Below are 10099 nucleotides of genomic sequence, written 5' to 3' on the forward strand. Positions count from 1 at the left end.
GTTGTGGATGCTCGATAACTGATTCTATAGCCGCATACTTCCTAGGTGAACAGGTAAACTTTGGGGGAAAACTAAAAACATAGCAATATATTCTGTAAAGTATTTTAAAGCTGTTGCAACAGTAACCAAATATTTGTATACTGGAAGTAGAAGAAAAGTAAGTGTTATCCTGGGAAGAATCTTTTATTTGACAGGTAGCTCTTGAAGACAGCATGACATCTTTAAAGGCCATCTGGTGACAGATTACGGCCTCTCAGGTTCAAGACAGGCTCTCCCACCTCACTATGGCTATGGCATTAATATCTGAGGCTGTGGACTTCCTTTGCTTCTGCATTAAGTGGGAGTATTGGGTGGGGTAACCCCCAGTTTCTAATTTGTTTCAATTTTTTGAAGGAAAAGATAGTCCAAGATAGCAAATGATTTCAGAGGAAGGACCAGGAATGAAATAAAGAAAAAAAATAGAGAGCAACTGTGAAGTAGGAATGAACTTCTGAGATTTCGGCCTAAAGGCTTTGGTAGGAAAGGAATCTATGAATAATGTGCCACCACCTGGTATGTAGTATAGGTCACTGTTATCTTAAAAAGCATTCACAGGGAATTAGAAAAGTCTTTGGAGCCAAAAAAGGAACAAGGACTAGAAAGTGAAAGATGAAAAGACAATTCTTTCCAATGAGACATTTTGTAAGTTCTTTGTCACTTAAGCACATAAAGGTAAAGCAGGAACAGTGGAGAAATACTACATTACCATCATCAAAATGAACATTTTGGTTGCTAAATTAACATTGAGCAACAAGAAATCTCAACTCTAGAAAATGTGAAATCTGACTGATTACGCTGAGGTTGAGTAGACACATGTAGAAAATGTCTTGTAAATCATTTATACAAACTATAAGGCCAGCAATTTGTAACTGAACTCCTTGAAAACAGCAACCATTTCTTAATCTTCTTGATGCTTGCAATACTTTGCAGCACTTTGAGGCATTTAAGACATGTTTATCTAAAGAGTTGTTGAATGAGCACTCAGTTCTTTAGGATCTATTTTTCAGATAATTGAGAGTATCTTTAAGCAGCAAATCTTTTTTTTTTAAGATTTATTTATTTATGCACTAGGTTACAGGCCAGAGGTGCAGGGGCAGTGAGAGGATTCACCAGAAAGAGAATGGAGAGCAGAATAGGCAAATAAACAAAGTACACTGCTGAGGGGAGCAGCAGATAGGTCAGGAGAGGTCTGCCATGCCTAGTCTTTTATTTTTAATTATGTTTATGGGAAATTTTTCTATTATGGTAGTCATAATAGCCTTGTCATTCTCAGGAAATGTGAAAATCCATGATTTAGAGAAACCTATTAATACTGTATTCTACATCTATCACAATAGCAGAAGAAAATAGCAAAACTCCTTTAAGAAGAATTCTGGAAGGAGATGAAAGTATTTTCCATAATAGAGGTGATTTTAAGCACTCATATGCAAAATAACTTTCACCTTTCCAAAGAGTGTAGAGGTAAGTGACAAGGCATTTATAATAGTTGCTATAGTAGCAAAAGAAATATTTAACCTACCCATCAAAGTGCTGCCACCACAGCATACTGTCTAATTTTTGTTATAGTTTCAGATTGTTTTGTCTTAAGGGTGGATGGGGGTTTGAGGGGGAAGAGGACAAGAAGAATAAAATGTGAGCCCTCTTGGAGATAAAACCAAGCTCCTGAAATTGAAATGACCAGTCCTCAGGGAAGAAAAAAGAATCAATAGCTGCCCTGCAAACCAGTCTAAGGACTCATTAGGAAGTAAAAGAGGAACAGATGACTCTTCCTTCTGGTACAACTCACATGAAGAGATAATATTTAACATCCAGAAGCTGCTGAAGGGCTAAGAGTGGAGAAGCAAGTCAGCGCTGAATACACAAACAGCTATGTTTTCATAGAGAAGGAGTCAAACAATATCTCACCACACAGGACTATGCTGAACACATATATGAAACCCACACAGTTACAAATGCTTTATCCAATAGCTCGTGGGCTCCTTGAGAACAGAAACTGGGTTTGTTTGGTGGCCCAGAGTCGACAACCACATTTAGTATGTAGTAGGTACGCTAGGTTAGGAAGTAGGAAACAGAAGCTTCGCAAGTCGTACAGGAGAGCTACCAGCACATTCCTAAGTCATGAATCCAAAATAATGTTAAGGGTTCTTACACACACTTCCTTGCTAAGCATACACATGCTGGGCATTGTCATATCAATTATCTGATTTGTTGAGTATTGCCATTGTAGATATGTTATCTTCTCCGTACTGAGGTCCTCTAAGATTCCTGAAGTATCTAGAAGCAGTTTAACTTTTCTCCAAATCTGCCTGGATGCTGTTTCTGATTGTTGCGCAGGGGTTAACATTTATCAGATTCAGGGATGAACTTGGGTCACTGGTGTATGTAGTATATATTGACTTCCTTTATTTCAAGAACCGTATCAGTGGGCCCTCTCTGGTGGTACAATGGGTTAAAGCTCAGCACTGTGAAGCTAGCCACAGCTGCTTCAGTGCCAGTTCGATCCCCTGCTGGGGAGGTAACCCACATGGCGCAGTGGACCTCTCCTGACCCACCTGCTGCTCCCCTCAGTAGTGTGCTTCATTGATTTGCCTGTTCTGTTCCCCACTCTGTCTCTGATGAATCCTCTTACCCCCTGTACCTCTGGCCTGTACCCCAGAGGTGTACTGGGGTACATCTGTATGCATAAATAAATAAGTCTTTAAAAAAAAAACCATATCAGATTTACTACCTAACTTATTCTAATACTCATGGAATCTTAGAATTCCAGAGTTCAGGGTGAGTGATGAAGATAATCTATTTTAACTCCTTTATTTACAGGAGAAAGCAAAAGTTCTGAGAGACTGGCCCAAGGTCACACTGCAGATTAATGGTAGAAGTTAGAATCCAGCTTCTCTGATTTCCTGTTCACTTCTCTTTCTCCATTGGAATTTAAAACTTCAACAGTATATACAATAATAGTAGTATTTCATATTTGCCTAATACTTCATATGTCAAATCACTGTCACCTAGATTCTTTCTTCCTGCTAATGATGAGCGTAATAATAATCATTACAACAGCACTCATTGTTAACTTATAACAAACCAGTCACTAAATGCTTTTCATTATTTCATTGGTCCACACAATAGTCCTATTACTAGGATGCCATTATTGCCACTCTTTTAGAGAGTAGGACTATAGGCTGAAGGAGGTTAAGGAACTTGCTTAAGGCCATACAGCTAGGAAAGGGAGCAGTTTAGAAGTCTCCTAATTGCCTGATGTCAGAGCCCTGACAATGGTATCTGGCAGCCCACTGTGCCTTCTCTCACAAATGCCCTGAGAGCAGACAAAGAAGGCATTGTATCATTCATGTTAAAGCACACTTTGCTTATAGTTTTAACCTTAATTTTATAGGATTTTTATAGTAATTCAAGCCTAGAAAAGAGATGAATTCCCTGGAGGAGAGAATATAAAGAAAAACCCCAGCATTTAAGAGACAAGAACAGGAAAAGATGCTAAAACATCCTTAGCTGTTTCTACCCTGTTCTGTACAGCCATAACTTGAAAATGTATTGATTCATTTAAACTTAAAATTAACTGGGTAAGATTAATACTATGATTATTTAGTATACACTCCCACTTACATACAAATAGGATTTTCATGAAATATTGTTCTAACATATTACCACTACTTAGCAGGTAGCAGCAGAGAGTCGAGGTATATTCCTGGCTTCAGACTGGCAAATTGGGAAGCAATGGTCACCTAGACTTGTTGCCATGGTCCCCCAAACTAACCACCACTATTTGACGAAGTAACCTGTTTCCCACCTTAAACTATCATTATAGAACCAACTTACAAATCCCCGAACATTCTGGTAATTTTATGAAGATTTTCCAACTCCCACCCTCTCCAGAAAGAACAAATTCTTCCCCTTCATATGTTCCTCTGAAGAACTTTGTGGTAACCTCTATTAGCTCACTAATCTCATCACTCAAGTGGATTTTATCTGTTTATCTAGCTTAACATCTAAGCTGTAAGCATTGTGGCTGGTTCTGATGATAACATAGAAAAATTAAAAAATTTCTGGGCTTTGGAATCAGATGTACCTATGTTCAATTCCTGGCTTATCTGTTTATTCATTATGATGTTGGGAAAATTATTTTACCTCCCCGAGTCTCCATTTCTTCTATAAAACAAGTATAATAAGGGCCTCCCTGGTGGCTCAGCAGTTATAGTCTCAGAGTTATCAAACTATAGCAAGCCACTGAGGCATGAGTTCAATCCCTGGCCAGGGTGGTGACACACATGGAGCAGCAGGCCTCTTCTGTCTCTCTCACTGCTCCCCTCAGCAGTGTATTTCAGTAGATCTGCTGGTTCGGTACCCTACTCTTTCTCTGCTTAATCCTCTCATCCCAAGCAACTCTGTCCTATACCCATTTCTTGTATGTATAAATAAATAAGTAAAATCCTTAAAACAAACAAACAGACGAGCAAAGCACTACACTTCTCCAATGATGGCTGTGAAAACTGAAAGAGGTCACACTCAATGAATGGCAGTTCTCAGGAATTCCAGCTTCAACTCTTTCCAGCCACGTATCCTCAACCAAGTAACTTCTGTCTGAGTCTCAGTTTCCCCATAGGTAAAATGATTGTGACTACACAAACTAATGTCTGTAAAATAGCTGATATAGACTATACATTTAAAGAATAATAGCAAGAATTACTTATCCCTGTTTACTTATCCCTACTTATCTAAGCATGGTGTTTGACCTCATGTTATACCCTCATTTTGATTGAATCAATGAAAGTATAAATGAATCGGTGTGTTCATTCACTTAACATGTATTCATTAAACACTATCTGAGTGGTGGACATTGCCATAGTTACTGGGATGTGGCAACAAACAAAACAGATAAAAATGTCTGCTCTAGTGGGATTTGCAGTTCCTGAATAGAGATGGCGAAGGGTCACAGGTGTCGTGAGCAGACAGTGGTGTCCTTCTTAGCCCATGTGGCTCCAGAATTATCTGATGGAAAGCTAACACGTTGACAAAAGATTCCAATAGGTCTGGGTGTGAGTCTCACCTCCTGACAAAAATGAGGAAGCTCTTGTCCCCTCCCTTAGTCATTTATCACCCCCAGTTTCCTGTTGTGATCCAGGGGAACTAGTGAGTTGTGTTGTTTGGCAGGAAGGACTGTCAAGGAGGGTTCTATTCATTCTTAGGCTGCAAGGTCTAAGGTAACAGTAAGAGGAAGTAGAAGAGCAACTCCTACATAAAGGGTAAGGAGAGGGAGATTTGCCTATCTCAGCCACAGAGTGATAAGTGGGCTCAAATGCCCTATGATGCCGGGAGGTTTCATTTCAATGGCAGGATAATCATACTGCCCCTGTACATATCTCTTTACAAAGTGGTTCACCTAGGGGATTTCCCTTAATCCTCAGAAGAACTCTACAAGGTATGTATTAACCCCATTTAATCCCCACATCTCTCTCCTTTGAATTAACTCCTCTCTCTCCACTTCCTCCTTCCCAGCACTATAGAAATATGCCCAAGTTTCAATCGTAAACTAAAACAACCAACTTCTTTCTTCATCCTTCTCTAGCCAATACCCTCTTCATATCCTCCTAACAGCCAAGTCCCCTGAAGTTACAGCTCTGTTGATTTCTTTCTGTTCACTTCCCACTGTGATCTCTCCTAAATGCTTCTGAGACTGAAACATCTGAACTCTAGTCAAGTCACCAGTGATCTCCCATTTGCTCAGTCCCCTGGGGCTTGTGAGAACTTACAGGCCTCTCAGCATTTAAAGCCATTCTAGCGACTCTACTCCTAGCTCTTAGTCTTTTCTTTCTGTCTTGTCCTCAGTTCTTCTCTGCCATGGTTTTAAATGTTGTTCCAGGTTCTCTCACCTCTCCTTACCTTCAAAATCCTGCTCCAGCTCCTGATTTATGAGACCTTCCCTAACCATCCCTTGTCAGCTCTGACCTTCTCCCTCATCTTAAAACACACGCTTTCTTTCTTTCTACTTTCATGGTGACTCTTCGAGAGTTTTGTAAAGCATGTATCACATTGTATTGTAATAGCTCATGTGTCTGTCTTCCCCACAAATTATGAAAAACTTCAGGGGTTGAGCTGATAACTTCTCTATTTCTGCATTCCTTGTGACTGGCACTCGGAGCCTAATGCACACACACACATCGGACACTGAGGTATTTTTTTTTTTTAAGATTTATTGATTTATGCATACAAGAACTGGAGTACAGGCCAGAGATGCGGGAGAGGGGATTGTGAGGATTCACTAGAGACAGAGTAGGGTATCAGAACAGGCAGATTGACTGAAATACACTGCTGAGAGGAACAGCTGGTGAGACAGGAGAGGTCTACTGCACCATGTGGGTCACCTCCCTGGCCGGGGATTGAACTCCTGCTGCAGTGGCTGTGGACAGCCTCACAGTGCTGATCTTTAACCCACTGTGCCACGAGGGAGGGCCCGGTAGACACTGTAATTTTGAGGTGTTCTGCAATTCTCAAGAGTCAAACAGCTAGCAAGAATTCAAGGTAGGACATCACCCTGACTTTTAAAGATATAGTCTTTGCACCTCAGCACAGGACAGTCGAGCTGCAATTCCTTGATTGTAAGTGCCTCGACCTTAGCAAGTTATATAAACCAAGAGAAGGATTTCCCTTTCCCTACAAACATTGCCCTGCTGCCAGGTGTAGAAGGATTGTTTGGTATTTGTAGTCTTCCTTTTGCAAATTCCAGGATAAGAGAAGAGGTGGGGGGCAGGGGTGAACCCTCCGCCCATCTCTTCCTCCCAGTAGACAATCACCACCATCACTTCCTTTCCAGCCAGGAGACAGGAAGCCTATCTGAGCTCTGCACTTGAGAAGGGTAGAAAGTGACTTAATAGTACACTTTGTAGCTGGCCGTCTCCCACCCGCATAAAATGGGTACCATCCTGAAGTAACACTCCAACCTGTGACTCCCACTCAGGTGGTCACAGATATACCTGGAAGGAAGGAAATCCACTCTGCACCAGGAACAAACAAGCTTTCTAAGGAGAGGCTCTGAAACCAGACAATGTGTGCATTCGCCAATAACAAGCTCAAGTTCCACCCAAATACACACAATGAAAGGCTTTGCCAAGGCCATCATTACAGGCACAGGGCCCTCCTGCTGTTTGGGCCACATTTTAGTGCTGCAGTGAAGCAAGAGAAATGTCATCAAAGCGGCAAGGCAAAGACAGAGCCATTCGGCAGTGCTGTTTCGACCTCATGACTCACTTCACCTTGTCATCTATAACACAGCAGTCCGGGAGGGGGAGAAGGAAATGAAGAGGGAAAGAGTGGGCTGTGTCGTGCATGTAATTTGTTTCTCCATTTCAGACAGCTTTAAATGAGCTTTCTCATTAAAGTTTCTGTGAATTTAAGTATAAAGTTTTCCAGACAAGGACATGAGCAGGACTGAAATTACATGACATTGGTCAGCCATGTTTTGTTTTAAAGCGACACGTGGCTAAAGGGAGCACAGGTTAGAAAGAAAATACTGCAATCTGTAAGGGGAGATCTGGTAATTTCTTTGTCCAAGATAATTTGAAAATGAATGGTTTTATTGACTCCTCATGATAATTATAATGTTCATCAATTATAGAATCTTAGGGGAGTAGGAGGAGTGGGCGGAAGGGTTGGTTAGATAGAGATGAATGAACAGTAACCAGAAATTTGGAGGTAGGCATGGTATGGTATATATATATATTTATGTAGGTAGGAAGTTGTACCCTGAAACATTGTCTACAAGCCAGTGATTCCTCAACAACAACAAATTAAAGAATATTAGAATACTTTTGCAATAGCGTTTCTCTATCTGGCTGCAAGGAGAGAAGTAATTGGCTTGTGTGATCCTAGCTCCCATTTCTAGTAGAATATTTATTGCATTGAATCAAAGATAGTGTCCCTTTGGGTAGGCCAAAGGGACACAGGATAGGCATTCAGACTTACGTTACCTTTATTTTTCTCTCGCTCAATCCAGTGTCCAGAAACAGCAGACACTCAATAATTTAACTGAATTCATTAGATGATACTAGTACATGATAAAGTTACACAAGTGAATTAGACTTGAATGCTAGGCTGCACATCAGAGTATTCGGTCATTTTGCAAATGCAAGCGTTTTTTTTTTAAAGATTTATTTATTTATTCATATAGAACTGGGGTACAGGCCAGAGATGCGGAGGGTGAGAGGATTCACCAGAGACAAAGCGGGGAGCAGAACAGGCAGATCGACGAGGTACACTGCTGAGGGGAGCAGCAGGCAGGTCAGGAGAGGTCTGCCTTGCCATGTGGATCTCCTCTGGGGCAGGCAGGAATCAAACTCATGCTGAAGTGGCTTAAGCTTCTCAGTGCTGTGCATTAACCCGCTGCGCCACCAAGGAAGGCCCAAATGCAAGCATTTTAATGTGCTAATAAACTTCAAATAAAACAGCAAGCTTCAATTGAAATTACCAAGAAGAAACGCAATGGTGGGGATTCAAAGATGTGATTTTTGTGTCACTGATGGACACTGTTTATTGGATTTGGGAACATAACTGAGCTATTTTTACAATAGAGAAAAAGATGTAATTGTTGCTTTATTTGTCTTTCTAGTTAGTTTACTTAACAGATGTAAGTACAGAACACACAAAAGCAAATTCTAGCTGTGGACAGTGCTTGAACCCATTGTCCGACAATCCTTTCCTGGTTGTGTGACATAAGGAATGCACTGCTTATGATTATTCCGGGGACTTCCAGAAATAATATATGTAAACAGCCAGGGACTTCCAGAAATAATATATGTAAACAGTCTGAGTATGTGCACAGTGGAAGCCAGGTGCCCATTGCCAGGAAGGGCACAAAAAGAGGAAAAGGGCTGCCCTCTACTAGATTGAAGAATAGACACAAGAGAAGGTGGCACACTCAATCCTTCCACAAATATTTACTCAATGGTACAACTGAGAATGCTGCTGGCTATTCTTGTGTGTCCTAGGCTGTACTCTATACCAGAGGACCAAGCAATCTGTGTGTATGTGTGTGTGTGTGTGTGTGTGTCTCACTCATGTTCACATTTGCAGCAAGACTACTTCCGCAGGAGCAGAAGAATGAGTTTGGGTGATGGCTTCATCTAGGTGGTAGCCACAAAGGGATCTGAGGACTGTCATCAGCTCCCTGACAATGCTGATTCAAAGCATTGGTCTCCCAGGTGGCTTGGCATCCGGCATTTGCAGTTCTATGAAGCTCCCTCCACGATTCTGCTTCCTGCTCAAATTCTAGAGCCCTGGCTCCTGACCTAGTGATGCTTTGGATCACTAGAGGGCACCCTGGAACAACGTTTTTTCCAAAACTACGGGCTCCTGTTTCTGCCAACCAGCCAGAACTGCGGCACCCACAGAGTTCTGGCCTACAGTTTCCAAGCCTGTCCTGGAACCACAGCTGATTTTAAGAAATTTAGTCGAGTTGCCACATCACCAAATATATCTAGCAAGCATTTCCACAATAATGCTGTAATAAATTCTATTTCTAGGGAAGAATTAGACTGTAAGTCATCCTATGTTTATTCATGAGATGCTTACAGATTGAGTACTGCAACGTCAGGTATTAAAAAGATTGATTAAAGAAGACCTGCGCCCAATTCTCCATAAAATTGTAGGAGACATAGGCATAAATATAAATCATTTGAAGTAATTATGACTCCTAGTCATTTAACTTTCAAATTAATAAAAAATAAGATAAATTACTAAATCTGACACAGACCAACAGGAGTTTCCCCAGTGGTCCTGAATGGGGATATTGCACACACAGATCCCTGGGGCAGCATCTGGGGGACAGTGAGATGGGAAAGGGAGAAGAGAGGGAGTTCAGAGTGACCCAACTACCACACATTTTCTGTCCTCCCCATCTCAGCAGGCAATCATGTAAAACAAATATGGCAAAATGAACAATACATAAATGTGTATGTATCTGTATATGTCACATACATATACATGTGTATATGTATACACATATATACATATACATGTGAGAGATAAATGTTTTTAAAAGTTAGGAAAAAAT

The sequence above is a fragment of the Condylura cristata genome, unplaced genomic scaffold, assembly GCF_000260355.1.
Source record: "Condylura cristata isolate star-nosed mole 26May11 unplaced genomic scaffold, ConCri1.0 scaffold00024, whole genome shotgun sequence".
Classification (NCBI taxonomy): domain Eukaryota; kingdom Metazoa; phylum Chordata; class Mammalia; order Eulipotyphla; family Talpidae; genus Condylura; species Condylura cristata.